Raw genomic sequence first — 13,745 nt, 5'->3', positions numbered from 1 at the left:
AAATGAAAAAATAATCGAAAAAAAAGAAAAGAAAAAAAATGAATGAAAAAAAAAATCGAAAAAGAAGAAAAATGAAAAAAAAAATGTTGTTAATAATGAGGACCGATTGAGTCCATTCTAACCTGTTTTGAATCGCAAAGAAAGAAGGTGGTTTGTTTGTGGTAAGCCGAAACTACAAGACCCAGAAGCACACTTTGCGGGGATCAAGCTTGATAACAGAACCACTCAAATCCTATTAGGACTTGTTGACTAAGGTTGATGATATTAAAGTTGGTAATGCTCTTGGCAATACTAATGCAAAGCTTAGTGGCTAAGATGCCAATTTTGATAAAATGGAAGGACGCTCCGTTCCTTGGTTAGCAAGAGAGAAGCTGGTGGTGTCTTATTTTGTTGTCATTTCTGTTGTCCGGATTATTCTTAGGGTTGTAATCCGAATATTGTCTTGTGTCAAACCTTCTTATCTTTCCAGTTTGTCATATCAATTTGTTTAAGTTTTGTCAAGGTTGTGTTAGGATTTTATTCTGGTTGTTTTGTTTGTTTTATTATTCAAACCATTTCGCCAGTAGTCTAATACAAAAGTCGGTCTTTTGTTGTTTCCAGTCATCTTTTGTTTAGTCCTTTTATCATTTTTTGTTCAGCGCCGATTCTCGTGACATGACATGTGCACACAGTTTGGGCCTGGTCTTTAAAGTTAATCATAAAACCCTGGAGAGGTGATCAAAGCATTTAAGGGAAATAAGAACAGTTTGAGATTATTTGAAGCCCGAGTCATGTGGAACTGGGGCAAGTAAAACTTAAAGAAAACCGTTAAATGCAAGATTCGCCAAATTGGCATGAGGGTCGTTCATGAGAATGAGAGTGTCGCCCAACTGTGCTTTAGAAATGACAAATGAAAAAGCAAGTGTTTAACATAATTGTCAAGTCCAGCACCATCGGAAGAGACTATAAATCTATGATCAATTGTGTTGTTTGCATTTGGCATGTTTTGAAGACTGGAATGACGAAGGCATTTTGTTCTGCTATCTAAACACTTTATCCTTCGTTACCCCTCTTTGAGCCTTATTTATTTTCTTTCATACCCCTCGTTCGGAATCAATAGCAACGACTAGGAAATACGAGCCTGGAAGGTAAAGAAAAAAAAAATTAAAAAAAAACGAAAAAAGGAAAAGAAAAGAAAAATGATAACAATAAAAAAAAACAAAAGAAAGTCAAATGAAAACAGAGGAATTGGGAACTACGTTTGACCTGATTCCTCAAAGAGGATACGTAGGCGCTTCACGGCTCGGTCATAGGGTGCATAGTGTGCATGGTGTGCATAGTGTAAAAAAAATTAAAAATATATATAATAAATAAATAATCCCCAAGCAAGAAACTGGGGCAAGGGTTGCGCTTGTTATAAACAAATATGATTTCGAAGGTTGTAATTTTGAACCCCAAATTGATTTGTTTTTGAGCCTTTAATACCCTTTATTTCTAAACCTATCCAAAAAACCCACATTACGGTCCAAAGAAAGACCTTCTGATCAGTCTGCAAAAGATGCCAAGTCAGACAAATGAGAGTCTTACCGGCGAACATAACATTCTGTTCCACAGCAGAAAGGACTCTAATCTCCAGCAGAGAGAGTCATACCGGCAACACTCCAAATCCCCAGCTGAAAAGTGATACAAATGAGAGAGTCTTATCGGTGAAAATCTTTACGGACACCATAAGGCGACGCAAGCTGAGAGAAAAACCAAAATGAGAGAGGCTTGATAGTGAAAACCCTTCGGGCACTACAAGTCGAATAAGATTGGGAATCAGATGGGGAATCGCCAAGTCAAGGGAAGATCTCGAAAGACGATTGATGACGAAGGATAGGCCACATGTGCATGTCATGACCATTAGAGTCGGTATTTGCGTTTGATAGGTCTTTATTTATAGTTTCTTTTGTTAAAGAGTCATCTTTTTCCGTTGTCTTTTATTCTGTTCCCTTTTATCTTTTTCCTTTCATAGAAATTTCCCCAGTAGAGTCTGTTTGGTCAGAACCAGTGGGAAATGACTGCAAAATAGGCCATCAGCTTTCCAAGATAAGATCTGACTAGTACATACAAATGGTATAGTCAGCAAGGAACAAGCGCGAGGCCAGTGTCAAAAAAGATATCCCCAGCAAAATGGAATTGACAAAAAGATCAACGAGTGTAAGAGGGATATCCTTGCCAAAATCAGAGGTTATTAAAACCTCAAGGCCAAGGCCCATGGACAAACAAGGAGAGCAATAAGCATGATTTGGGAAATTCATGCGAGACTAAAAGGTCGGGAAAATGCAAGTCTCCGAGCCATGCCACGAAAGAAGAGGGATATCCCCAGCAGAAAAGGATTATCCCCAGCAAATAATATCATCCCCCAGCAAGTTGTGGAACGCAGAGCAAGGAAGGAGAAAGGGAAAAGCCATCCCAGTGGAGTATCACAGCCAACTACCACGCTTTAAGCTAACAAATTTTGATTTAAAACAGGTAAAAGAAATGGCATTGATGACGGAAAGGCATGCCATAAAAAAAAGATTATCAAACTGGGGCAGAAAATTTTCTTTTCAATTAGAAAATTTTCTGGAAATCAGGTACCCATCTGGGGAAGAATAAAGATAACACCAAGGAAGTGGTCTTTGAACCAGTGTTGCCCCAACATAATAAGTTTCAATGGAGGAAGTTATCCCCAGCAGACAGAATAAAGGGATGACACTTGTGCTCAGAAAAGCAAAAAGCCATTATCATCCCCAGCAGCTTCCAGAAGAATGAAGCATCGATTTGAAGGGGTAAAATTCCCCAGCAGCGTTATCCTCAACAACGTTATCCCAAGAAGATAACACTTTTATCCCCAACAGTGTTGAAAAAAAAAACCAAAAACAAATTTGAAGGAGGGGAAGAAAGGAGACTCCCACAGTGGTATTATCCCCAACAAGCAAGAACAAAGCAGCGCAAAGGAAGGAGAAAAGAAAAGAAGAAATTACGAAGGTAAGTTTCTCAAATCATTGATCTTTACATTTTTCTCCTAGGATAAAAAGTCCTAGTCTGATGAATTTACCTCCCGATACAATCTTGGTCCGATGAAATTTTTCTCCCAAGATAAGATATCAAATCTTAGTCGGATGAGTCTTTCTCCTAAGATCATAACAAAATGGACCTAGTCTGACGATTTATCTCCTAGAGTCAAAATCTTGGTCTGATGAAATTGTTCTCCCAAGATAAAATCTTAGTCGGATGAATCTTTCTCCTAAGATCACAACAAATGGACCTAGTCTGACGATTTATCTCCTAGAGTCAAAATCTTGGTCTGATGAAATTTTTCTCCCAAGATAAAATCTTAGTCGGATGAATCTTTCTCCTAAGATCACAACAAATGGACCTAGTCTGACGATTTATCTCCTAGAGTCAAAATCTTGGTCTGATGAAATTTTTCTCCCAAGATAAAATCTTAGTCGGATGAATCTTTCTCCTAAGATCACAACAAATGGACCTAGTCTGACGATATATCTCCTAGAGTCAAAATCTTGGTCTGATTAAATTTTTCTCCCAAGATAAAATCTTAGTCGGAAGAATCTTTCTCCTAAGATCACAACAAATGGACCTAGTCTGACGATTTATCTCCTAGAGTCAAAATCTTGGTCTGATGAAATATTTCTCCCAAGATAAGATATCAAATCTTAGTCCGATGAATCTTTCTCCTAAGATAAGATATCAAATCCTAGTCTGATAAATTTTCTCCTAGGATAATTTGAAAAAAAAAGAAGTTTGAATTTGAAATAGAATGGAGATTCATCGGTTGAAGTCAGGAGCCCCCTGAAGAATAGAATGGCGATTTATTGGTTGAAGTCAGGAGCCCCCTGAAGAATAGAATGGCGATTTATTGATGGAAGTCAGGAGCTCGCCTGAAGAGAGGAAAAGCGTTTTTCAAAGTTGTTGAAATCTTGTCAACCTAAAGAAAGGAATGGCGATGTATCGGTTGAAGTCAGGAGCCCGCCTGAAGAGAGGAAAGGCGTTTTTCAAAGTTGTTGAAATCTTGCCAACCTAAAGAAAGGAATGGCGATGTATCGGTTGAAGTTAGGAGCCCGCCTGAAGAGAGGAATGGCGCTTATTTTTAAAAAGTTGTTGTTGATGTGGGGAGCCCGCCCAGATAATAGAGGCATACATTTCAAGTCTTTATATTTCAAGTATTGAAGTTGGGAGCCCGCCCAGATAACAGAGACATACATTTCAAGATCAAGTCAGAGGACAATAAAACAGAGGGTTACAATAGGAATCCCCAGCAGGAAACAATAAAATTCCCCGGCACCGGGAAGCAGAAGGTTGCAACAAGAGGTCACAGCACAAACTCAAGTGCATGTGTCAAAAAGAAGAAAAGCACCTGAAAAAATGCAAGCAGACAAGAAAGCAAGGCAACAAGAAAAATTGCAGTATAGCTTAACTTCTTGTTTTTTTTAAGCACGGTGTAACAAGGAGATCGGTAAGCAGTAGTAATAGCATGCAACAACAGTAACATTGCAGTCCAACGGTAGTCCCAGCTACCAAAATTTCTCGAACTACATTGAACTGATTCCTGTTTAGCCCAGGATATGTAGGAAACCTTTGAAGCAAAGGTTCGGTCAAATCTTTTTCAAAAAAATGCTTCAACGGAGTACTCGGATGGGCAAAAATCGCTCGCTTTATCTTTGCACGAAAACCCTTCGTGTCTCCGGGCAAAGAGGGGCAACTGTAAGCACGTGATTTTTGCCCTATATGAGAATTACTCCCAAAAAATTCAAAAATAAAATGATTTTTCTTTGGTGTGCAATTTTGTGATATTTTGTGATATTTTGAAGAATTATTTGTATTTGTATGTGCGTGTTTATTCGCTAAATTAATAAAAAATACAAAAATATGTCGCATTTTGCATGTAGGATTTAATTCTACAATTGTTAGTAATTAAAATTGTTTTACAAAAATTAAAAATTACAAAAATAGGCATCGTTTGCATTTTTAGCATTTAATGTCCAAATATACAATTTTATGCTTAATTAATACTTAATTGTGCGTTAATTGTTATTGAGAGTTAATTTGCGCCTTTATAACTTAATTTAGTTCTTAATAATAGTTTAAGTATTTTTATAATTTAGTTTTAGAAAAATAAAAGAAGAAAAGAGAGCGAAAATATAAAGAAAGTCGGAATTGTGCCTCTTCTTCAATTTCAAGCTATAGGCCCAAAAAATGGCCTAATCTTCCCTACGACCCAGTCCATTTCGAACTGGGTCGACCCAGTCCATTTCGAACTGGGTCGACCCAGTCCATAACCCAAAAGACCCAAACCCCTTTGTCTTACATTTTACAACACAAAACAAAAGAAAAAAGAAGAAAAAACCCTAAAAAGACTAAGAAGTCATCCGCCCCCCCTCCTATCTTCTTCTTCTTCCTCAAGTTTCTCCAAGGTCATCCATGGCTTCCCCCTCAAAGCTCAACCATGGCTGCCCAATGTCACACTCACACACGCACAACCCCTCGTCGGACCACCCAAATCGACCCCCGTCCGCCATTAAAACCAAACGACCACCTTCAAACTTCGACATCCATGGTTGTCCCCCCCTTGTTTCTTCGTCGTCTTCTTCACCACGTCCAGTCATGGACGACTTCAAACAGCCCCAAGCAGCCATGAACGAGCAGCCATGACGAGCAGCAATGACTCCCAGCAGCTACACCATCTTCGTCGCGTCCAAACAACCATTGTCGCAGCTGTTTCTGCGTCATCCATGTCGCTGCTGCTGCGTCCTTTTCTCTTCGCCATTACTGCTGTTTTTGTCCTCCATTGCTGCTGTTTTTTGTCCTCCATTGTTGCTGCTTTTTGTCCTCCATTGTTGCTGCGTTTCCACTGCTCCATCGACGACGAACAGCTCGTCGACCTTCACCAAACATGCTTGCCGCTGCTGCTGTTTTTTTGCCTTCATCTTCTCTTCGTCTTCGTCGTCATTTGTTCGAGCTTTGGTCGAGGCTCAGATAGATTTGTTTACAATCAAAGTTCTTCGTTGATTCATCTCCGGTTAGTTGTTTTTGAGTTTTATTTTGTCCATATTTCGTTTTTATATTTCTCGAAGTTAAAATCGTTAAAGAATTCAATTCTTGTTTTGTTCGTTGTTCATCGTTGAAATCATTTTTCTAGTTTGTTCATGTTCATGTGCTTTGTTAAATTAATTTTCAGATTTCAAAATAGAAGTTTAATTAGTTGTTTTCATATTCATTTCATGTTTGTATTATTGTTTAAGTGAATATTTGTTAGTTTGATGTTTGTTAGATTCAAATTGAAATTTAATTAACTATTTCTTCAATTTGTTTCATGTGTTTATGTTTGTTGGAAATTGTTAATATTGTTAAGTTCAAGCTTAAGTTCATAATTGTTTATTCGTCAATCTTGTTATTTGTCTAAAAAGAATTTAGTTGTGTTAAAGGAAATATATTGATTTAATCGTTTAATCCGTCATGTTTGTTGTGTTAAAATAGATTCATTCATGTTCATACTTTGTTTGGATGATCTTGAATCCGAATTTTGTATAGTTTGATTTCTTGTTTACCATTTGTGATTATTTCTTGAATTTGTCTCATAAAGTTTAATATAGGAATTGTTGTTGTAATGTTGTTAGAGTAGTTGATTTTAAGTTCAATATTATTGAATTTAGAAATCAAAATATACTTGTTTGTTGTTGTTGTTGAATCCGAAAATAGGATTGTTTGTTGCTAAAATATTGTTTAATCAAATTTTAGTTGTTCTTTGTTGTTCAATTTGTGTTCATGTGATTTGTTGTTGAAATGTTGTTGAAATCATGTTCATGTGCTTTGTTGTTGAAATGTTGTTAAAATCGTGTTCATGTGATATTGTTGTTATGATGTTCATCCGTGTTCATATTGTTGTTTGAACATTGTTAGAAATTGATCATATTGTCTATATTTTGGTTAAGTTTGATTAATTGATGTGTTATAGCTGATGGGTAGTTTGGTAAATTTGTAGTACGTTCAGGGGTAGTTTGGTAATTTCAGTAAGGTCGGAGGGGGTAGTTTAGGAATTGTACATTTTGAAATTGTTTATTTGAAGCATGGGAGACAAAATGAAATGGGGTGGGTTGTGATATAGTTGTTTAATATAAAGGGGGGACAAGATTTAATTTAAAGGGGGAATCTTGCATTATTTTAAATGAAGCATGGGGGACAAAATATAATGGGGTGGTGTGATATGTTTATTTAATGTAATGAGGATGAGTGAAAAGATAATGGGTTGGGTAGAGAAAAAGTATGGATTTTAATTAATTGAAAGGTTTATGGGATGGGTTATAAGATGAAGTCTTGAACACAAGACAAAAGAGGGAGAACAACAATAAAGAGAGATACGAGAAAAAAATACACACACAGATAGAGAGAAAAAAAAAACGGACAGAGAATAGAAGAGAGAAAAATTCCGAAAAATATTTAAGCTTTCAAAATAAAATAAAACTAAAAAAAATCTACTGCTTTCTTTCTTTGTTTGAAATTAGTATTAATGGTTGTTGTTTCATTTAAAGCTTAAAGCTTTTGTTTTTGGGATTACTACTCCACCGGTCTGTTACTGGGTTGTTACTGCCGCTGGACTGTTGTTGCTGTATTGTTATTACTGTCGCTGATTCTCATCATCATTTTCTTTTGCTTCCGATATCAGGTACACAACTGAAAGCTGGTTATTGTAATCCGAATATGAAGCATGAATACGAAAAAATAAATAGTTGAAATTTTGAATTAGTTTTAATTATATTCTGAATTTTATTTGTATGTATAATTTATTTAGTTTGCAAAAAAATCAGAATCGTGTAGCTATTTAATACATATAGTGGAATATCCGACGATAGCTTAACGATTGAACTACCTATATATTGCCAAAAATAAATAAATGGTGTAGTAACTTCGTCAAGTAAAAATCAAACGAATAGGCCATCTAGTAAGAATTTGGTAGAAATATTTTTAGTTAAATAATATTGGTTAAGTTCAGCATGTAAATGGTCTAGGATTAAAATTGGATTGCTATTTTTTAATTTGACAAATTGAGAACATGCCTAGTATAATGTAACTAGGTAATAACATGTAAATAAATTTAGCCTCGATCACTTCCGAACCCAAGCCTTTGGCTAGTTCTAGACCTGCAATCATGGACTCATACTCGGCTTCATTGTTAGTCAATTTTACAGTTCTAATATATTGTCTAACTAAATTTCCTGTGGGAGGTTTTAGTACGATGCCAAGTCCAAACCTTTTTACATTCGAGGCACCATTCGTAAAGAGGGTATAGATTCCCGAAGACATTCTCGAGTTTACCAACAACCCCCTCTCGACTTCGGGTATCGAGGCCGGTGTAAAGTCGGCTATGAAGTCTGTCAAAATTTAGGATTTAATGGCCGTTTGGGGTTGATATTTGATATTGTACCCACTGATTTTGACAGCCCATTTGGCCAATCGTCCCGAGAATTCGGGTTTATTCATTATATTTCGTAAAGGGTAGGTTGTCACAACACAGAAAGGATGGCACTGAAAATATACTTTCAGTTTCCTAGAGGCACTTAGCAAGGCGAGTGCCAGTTTTTCTAGGTAGAGGTATCTACCTTCGGCCTCATCTAAGGTCCTACTGACATAATAAATCGGAAATTATGTATCTTTCTTTTCTCGGACTAGGACTCCACTTATCACTACTTCTGATACCGCTAGGTACAAATACAGTCATTCATCCGGCCTTGGCATGTGAAGAAAAGGTGGCTCGATAAGTATCGCTTAAGTTCCTCTAAAGCTGGTTGACATTCTGGGGTCCATGTGAAGTTGTTGTTCTTTTTCAGCAACGAGAAGAATCGATGACTTCTATCGGACAACCTCGAGATGAATCGACTTAGGTCTGCAATGCCACTGGTTAGCCTCTATACAATCTTCACATTATCCACTAATGTGATATCCTCGATAGCTTTGATCTTATCGGGGTTGATCTTGATTCCCTGATTGGACACCATAAATTCGAGAAACTTGCCGGACCCGACCCTAAATGCACATTTTTCTGTATTCAGCTTCATGTTGTACTTCTTCAATATACTGAAGGTTTCCTGCAAATACTTTAAATGGTCCTCTGCTCACAGGTACTTAACTAGCATATCGTCAATATAAACTTCCATGGTTTTTTCTATTTATTCTTTGAACATTTGGTTTACTAGTCGTTGGTAGTAGCACCGGTATTTTTTAATCTGATTGGCATTATGTTATAGCATCACGTGCCATATTTAGTGATGAAAGAGATTTTTTCTTGATCGCCCTAGTTCATCCGTATTTGGTTGTTGTAGATATGTAATTTTTGACCATCCCCGAGATTTTATACATTTTAGCGTAAATATTTAATTTAGGTTTGGTATCGCTATTCTAAATAGTGTTGACTCTTTTACTTTATTTTTATCACAAAAAATAAAAAAATTACAAAAAAATATTTTTCATCTTTAGGTTAAAATCAATTAGTATATTTAGATTTATAGTATTATAACATTTGAAAATACAAAAAAAATAGTTTCACTCATAGTATTTAGTTTTAAATTAATTTATTTTAATTTACAGTGATTTTTACATTTTTATAGATACATTGTATTATTTAGTCTTTTTAGCCTAAGTTCAAACCCAAAAGACATGGTCCAACCCAATTACCCTTAGCCCATTCTTCCTAACCCATTAGCCCATTTAAGTGCAAGATTTAATCCTAGCCATCTATTTCCTTCTAATTCAATGGTCATCATTGTAAGCACGTGATTTTTGCTTCACGGACAAGCACTCCAAAAGAAAACAAAAATAGTGACCAGTGACCTCGCTGTACAAATTTTCCAATTTTTCATGACATGTACTGCTAGTCATTTGTGGTTCATCCCATTTTTTTTTGCATTTTTTGATCTTATCAGTCAAAACACAAGGTATGTCTGTCATAGTAATCAAACCGTAATTCAGTAGTTAAAAGAAAATTCAAAAATATATGTGCATTGTTCGTTTTAGGTTGTGATTTAACTTACTTGAACATTTTAATTTGGTGTGATAATGGTGTTGAAGTGTTACATTGTTGTTTGTTTTAATTTCATTTGTTTTACTATTTATTTGTTATTTTTCATTTTTTGTTTTAAAATTAGAAAAAAACAAAAAGAAAAGAGTTGAAAATCGGTTTGGACCCAAAAATGAAACGAAATAGGCCCAAAATCGGCACTCAAGTCCAGTCCAAATCCGGCCTACCCAAGCACCAATTCAAACGACGCCGTTTCAGGCAAGTCGATCTGAGCCGTCTAAGCCTCTTGATCCAACGGTCCACATCCGCACCCGTGACCCGACCTGTTTAGCCGGTCCAACCCAATCCATCACTTAAACCCAAACGACCCCGTTTTAATACCAAACGACCTCGTCTCACCCCTCACCATCAGATCCAAGCCGTTGAGATCATCTGATCCAACGGCTCAGATCTAAACCCCTAGACCATATATAAGCTTTCTACCACACCCCACGCCCCCTAGTCGAACCCCCCCTTCACTCATCTCCTTCCTCACCAAGCCCTGAAACCCCCCGAAACCCTAGCAGCCGCCCTAGTTTCCCCTTCACCAGAACCCGGCGGCATGAATGCCGGTGACCACCTCCTGAACACCCTAGGACCCCCTCACTCTCCTGAACATGGATCTATTACCCCCTAGCCTCGAATCCCCTTCCTTCATCTCGAATCTTCATTTGAAGATTCGAGTCGAACCCGGACCTATACCAAACCTCACCATCTTCATACCAGACACTCCCCTGACCCCCCTCGTGACCAAACCAGGCTTGGTTTGGTCCGAATCTACCCACAACTTCTAAAAAAATAGATCTGAAAATCCAGACCTTAGAACACATGAACCTGGGGAATCCGGCTAGCCTTAACGGGGGTTTGAGGTCTAATAGACCTTAATCAAGGTGTTCTCATGTGAGAACACCCTGATTAAAGTTTGTTCGGCCTCAAAGGGTCAGAGTTGAGTCAGGTTTGGATCAATTTTGTTTGGACATTTCTCGGTAAGTTTTTTTTTCCTTTTTGTTTTATTCAACTGCTAATTAAGTTGTTAGCATGTTTTGTTGTGTTTGTTTGTTATTTTTGTTATTTTTCATTCGGATTTCTTCCATCTCTGTCAAAGACCTTTTATTTGGTCGATTGTTTTCTGTGTGTGATTTGAACGTATCCTATGATAAACATGTCCGATTAGGATAGTCGTCGCATAAATAACTTATATAGGTTCCCAATGATTGACCAAAGTTGTCCGAAGCCCTTCAGGTCCCTGTATGTATTGGTTTATATGAACGACTGATTGTTACCTGTTATAATTAGAATAGTCGACTTGATAAATGTCGTCGATTAACTTCCTACGACTGAATGTTCAAATATTCTAATTCGTACAACTTCACGTAAGTGAATGAACCTGTTGTTTGTTAATTGGATGCTTGACATTAGCTGTGACTACTAGCTTGTAACTGCATTGTAAACAAATTAAAAGAATCAGGCTAGGGCAGTCTTGAATTGAACTTTCAGAAGTTCAAAATGCCCTGATGCTGCAAGGGGTTTAAGGCAGTAATAATCAAGGTTAACAAGGGTAGTCTGGGGTTCGAGAAAAGCAGGAAAAACTTAGTTTAAGTAAGCTGACAAGTAGGGTACTAATTTAGGATTAAACTAATACAAATAGGGAACAAGACACAAGAGTATGGGGGTTTAAAATGAATACTTAAATGAACCCATAACTTTTGATTAAAGAATAAGGCCAAGCGTGGGGAACAAATGGCTAGCATCAAAAAGATGCTTAGGCGTGGGATTTAATAGGTATGGGCAGTCTGCAAATTGGCAGGATCCAGGCAGCTTGACTGCACTGGTTGTTTGGCTTATAAATAGGCCATTTCAGAACTTAAAAGGGGCTGGAAATTTTAGTCTTGAGGAGAGGTCTTGTGAGTTGAAGAAAACTGGAAAAAAAACAGAAGGAGATTTCCAGAAATACTGTAATTGAACACTGTCCAAAAACTGCACAAAGAAACCAAGTTGGTTATCCTAACTGGGATTGTTATTTGTTCCATTAAGAGAAGTCTGTGTTCTTCTGTTGTGATTGTTACTATACTGAGCTTTCTGTGTACTGTTGGTTTGAGTTTTGACTATCGGAACTGTAGTGGTTATTTGTTGAGCTTTTGGGGTTATTGGGACCACTGGATTGGTGTTACATTCAACATTCTGGGCTGTTGTTTCCTGCTCTGTTTTTCTGGGATTGTCTGTCCATTGCTCGATCACTTGTTGAGCTTCTCCATTGTGGCTGTTTTGGTTGTTGCTGTGTTGTGTTGTTTACCTGCTGTTGTGCTTGCTGTGTACCACTCAGTTGATCATCTTTCTTCTTCTTTTGCTCCTCTATACCAGGTACACAAATATACTACCACTGTAACTTGAAAGGTTTGAGCATGAATGTAAAAGAGAAGATCTGCAGATGTTTATATATGCATAGACTATTATGTTAGGCCTCATATAATGTATAATAGTTTACATTCTTGTTTTGGATACTGGAGATAGTCCTCATGCCTAATAAATGTCAATGTATGGTAGTTGAATGTTAGACTGTGTATATAGGTTGGTGATAAAAGTATGCCCAATGCATTAGGTTGTATCTTAGATTTAGCTTACTGGTGTAGTATAATTCTGTAATGTATGCCAAGCATTAAAATCGTACACTACTAGTTAAGTTCTTTCCCTTCTGATAAACTGCTTCATATAACTGGTAAACCATGTTTTAAGATAAAGAACACAAAGCTTGCAATCTCAACCTCACGAAGGTCGAACCCAGGTCGAAACAGACCAAGCAGACCCGCATCGAACAAACAATGGCCCAGGTCTGGTCCATCACGCATGGGCTGGATTTGGGCCCTTAATTTTTGCTCGGCTGACTGTGTACGTGGCCGTGCTTCTGATTTTGCACAAGCACTCGGAATTCTGTTATAGATAACTTGCAAGCATGTAATTAACTAGGGCTATCTACTGTTTTCAATTAGTAGAGACAAGCGCGACAAGAAACGTAGTTGCTATAGGATATCCCTTTAAAAACAAGGATGAGACGAGCCTCGACGAACAAAATGTACAAAAGTTGCAGGGCCCTCTATTGTATGTATATATCAAAATATTTAGAATTCGGGACGTGCCGTTTAGCGAATTTCATGGCCCTCCCAAAATAATAACACGATAGTTTCTTTAGGTGCGTATTTAATAATCTATTTTCTTAAACTTGGGTGTGCATTTCATGCGACCCAAATCCAAATCCCAAAACGTCAAATAAAATATGTTCCGGATTGTGGGTGCATTTCATGTGACGCAGTCCAAAGACATATTTTTTTAGCGATGTTCACATTCCTAAAAAATAATGATAATAAAGAGGTAAAAGATAAAATTTGCACATGGTTCATAATTGTATTTGAAATCAGATAAATAAGCCGAGTATAACAGTTGAGCGACCGTGCTAGAACCACGGAACTCTGGAATGCCTAACACCTTCTCCCGGGTTAACAGAATTCCTTGTCCGGATTTTTGGTACGCAGACTGTAATATGGAGTCATTCTTTTCCTCGGTTCAGGATTAAAATTGATGACTTGGGACACCCTAAAACTCCCAAGTGACGACTCTGAAATAAATAAACCAATCCCGTTTCGATTGTCCTTTAATTGGAAAAAACTCCCTTGTA

This window comes from Nicotiana tabacum, chromosome 11 (genome assembly GCF_000715075.1).
Source record: "Nicotiana tabacum cultivar K326 chromosome 11, ASM71507v2, whole genome shotgun sequence".
NCBI lineage: Eukaryota > Viridiplantae > Streptophyta > Magnoliopsida > Solanales > Solanaceae > Nicotiana > Nicotiana tabacum.
Note: the sequence above shows the minus strand (reverse complement) of the source record.